Source organism: Tachyglossus aculeatus, chromosome 1 (genome assembly GCF_015852505.1).
Source record: "Tachyglossus aculeatus isolate mTacAcu1 chromosome 1, mTacAcu1.pri, whole genome shotgun sequence".
Lineage (NCBI taxonomy): Eukaryota > Metazoa > Chordata > Mammalia > Monotremata > Tachyglossidae > Tachyglossus > Tachyglossus aculeatus.
The window spans coordinates 126412808-126416307 of record NC_052066.1 but is presented as its reverse complement, the minus strand read 5'-3'; positions in this window follow the sequence as shown (position 1 = coordinate 126416307).

Genomic DNA, 3500 nt, shown 5'->3' with positions numbered 1-3500 from the left:
CTTGCCTACAGTACAACCTTATGAAAGTCACTTACCTTCTCTGTGTCTCAGGTCCTATCTGTACACAGGGGATTGTACATCTGTTTTTCCTCCCACAGACTGTGTGCTCCATGTTAGGCAGTGATTATGTCTGATCTTATTGTATCTCTTCCAATGCTGATCACAGAGTAAGTGCTTAAAAAATATTATTGAATTATAATTTTTTACTTTGTCCCAAATAACTTTCCAAAGATTTAATGAATGCAAAATAATATTGAACACTATTTAAAGAATTCTTAACATGAAAAACACCTTTATACTGACATGTGAAAAGATTAATTCCACATTAATTTACCAAAAGTATGGGACAGTTTATCTATGCAATAAAATTGTAATGAACAGAAACAAAGTCAATCAATCAATCAATCAATCGTATTTATTGAGCGCTTACTATGTGCAGAGCACTGTACTAAGCGCTTGGGAAGTACAAATTGGCAACATATAGAGACAGTCCCTACCCAACAGTGGGCTCACAGTCTAAAAGGGGGAGACAGAGAACAAAACCAAACATACTAACAAAATAAAATAAATAGAATAGATATGTACAAGTAAAATAAATAAATAAATAAATAGAGTAATAAATATGTACAAACATATATACATATATACAGGTGCTGTGGGGAAGGGAAGGAGGTAAGATGGGGGGATGGAGAGGGGGGCGAGGGGGAGAGGAAGGAAGGGGCTCAGTCTGGGAAGGCCTTCTGGAGGAGGTGAGCTCTCAGCAGGGCCTTGAAGGGAGGAAGAGAGCTAGCTTGGCGGATGGGCAGAGGGAGGGCATTCCAGGCCCGGGGGATGACGTGGGCCGGGGGTCGATGGCGGGACAGGTGAGAGCGAGGTACGGTGAGGAGATCAGCGGTGGAGGAGCGGAGGGTGTGGGCTGGGCTGTAGAAGGAGAGAAGGGAGGAGAGGTAGGAGGGGGCGAGGTGTTGGACAGCCTTGAAGCCCAGGGTGAGTAGTCCCTTGTATATAATATCATCATCACAAGGGACAGTCAATGACAAAGTTGTACAGCTTCTAAGATACACAGAATCCATTTAGGTACTTAATACAATCCTCTACACACAGTGAAAACTCTATAAATATGATTTATAGAGTTACTGAGTGATCTCCAGTGATCTGAGCCCTCCCTCCTCACATCCACCAAGCTAGCTCTCTTCCTCCCTTCAAGGCCCTACTGAGAGCTCACCTACTCCAGGAGGCCTTCCCAGACTGAGCCCCCTCCTTCCTCTCCCCCTCGTCCCCCTCTCCATCCCCATCATCTTACCTCCTTCCCTTCCCCACAGCACCTGTATATATGTATATATGTTTGTACATATTTATTACTCTATTTATTTATTTATCTATTCTATTTATTTTGTTAATATGTTTCGTTTTGTTCTCTGTCTCCCCCTTTTAGACTGCAAGCCCACTGTTGGGTAGGGACTGTCTCTATATGTTGTCAACTTGTACTTCCCAAGCGCTTAGTACAGTGCTATGCACAGAGTAAGTGCTCAATAAATATGATTGATTGATTGATCTCCATCTTTGGATTAAACTGTGTATTAGTATTTAAAATGTTGTTTATTATGTGTGTACAATATTCAGAATGTGTACGAAGCATGTACAAGAACTTCAAGACCAATAAACTCAGGCAATACACCTGTCTTCACTAGGTTTACAATCTAGGAAGACAGGTACACAAAAAGAGTGAAGAAAAAGGAAATTAAAACTCCCTACTCAACGATGGGCTCATAGTCTAGAAGGGGGAGACAGACAACAAAACAAAACATGCGGACAGGTGTCAAGTCTTCAGAACAAATAGAATTTAAAGCTAAATGCACATCATTAACAAAATAAATAGAATAGTAAATATGTACAAGTAAAAGAGAGTAATAAATCTGCACAAACATATATACAGGTGCTGTGGGGAGGGGAAGGAGGTAGGGCGGGGGGATGGGGAGGGGGAGAGGAAAAAGGGGGCTCAGTCTGGGAAGGCCTCCTGGTGGAGGTGAGCTCTCAGTAGGGCTTTGAAGGGAGGAAGAGAGCTAGCTTAGCAGACGTGTGGAGGGAGGGAATTCCAGGCCGGGGGGAGGACGTGGGCTGGGAGTCAACAGCAGGACAGGCGAGAATGAGGTACAGTGAGGAAGTTAGTGGCAGAGGAGCAGAGGGTGAGGGCTGGGCTGTAGAAAGAGAGAAGGGAGGTGAAGTAGGAGGGGGCGAGGTGATGGACAGCCTTGAAGCCGAGAACGAGGAGGTTTCGCTTGATGCATAGGTTGACAGGCAACCACTGGAGATGTTTGAGGAGGGGAGTAACATTACCAGAGCTTTTCTGCACAAAGATGATCTGGGCAGCAGCGTGAAGTATAGGCTGAAGTAGGGAGAGACAGGAGGATGGGAGATCAGAGAGGAAGCTGATTCAGTAATCCAGTCGGCATAAGATGAGAGATTGAACCAGCAAGGTAGCTGTTTGGATGGATAGGAAAGGGTGGATCTTGGTGATGTTGCGGAGGTGAGACTGGCAGGTTTTGGTGATGGATTGGATGTGAGGGGGTGAATGAGAGGGTGGAGTCAAGGATGACACCAAGTTTGTGGGCTTATGAGATGGGAAGGATGGTAGTGCCATCTACAGTGACGGGAAAGTCAGGGAAAGGGCAGGTTTTGAGAGGGAAGATGAGGAGTTCAGTCTTGGACATATTGAGTTTTAGGTGGTGGGCAGGCATCCAGATGGAGTTGTCCTGAAGGCAGGAGAAGATACGAGCCTGAAGGGAGGGAGAGAGAGCAGGGGCAGAGATGTAGATTTGGGTGTCATCAGTGTAGAGATAATAGTTGAAGCCATGGGAGGGAATGAGTTCACCAAGGGAGCGAATGTAGATAGAGAACTGAAGGGGACCAAGAACTAACTCTTTAGGAGCCTCTACAGTAAGGGGACGGGAGGGGGAGGAGGAGCCTGCAAAGGAGACTGAGAATGAATGGCCAGAGAGATAAGAGGAGAACCATGAGAGGATGGAGCCTGTGAAGCCAAGGTTGGATAGCGTTTGAGGAGAAGGGAGAAGAGACTATAGTAATAATTGTTCATTTGCCCTGGAAAGCAGTACTTCTTAGACTCCTTACCATTTCAGGGAGGACTACTCTAATTCCGAAGTGTGTCAAAATGTTAAACTGTTATACTAACTTCTCCTCCATTCATGCAAACTATTTTCTTCTTCAGGATAGAACTGGGGGTTTTGGTTGGGGCAAGTCTTCAAACCTCCTGTAGCCTGATAGGTGGAGAGCTGGTTCTACGTCCATCCTGCAATGATGCTCTCTCTCTAAATAATATAAATCAATCCTGAAATGCCTTCTCCCAAGATATATTCATGGACTAATAGAAAATAAGGGTTGACTTCCCTCATCAAATTTGTAACTCTTCAATCACAAACTGATGATTACTACATCAGCCACCTTTCTGATCTCCCATCCTCTTTCTCTCCCCACTTCAGTCT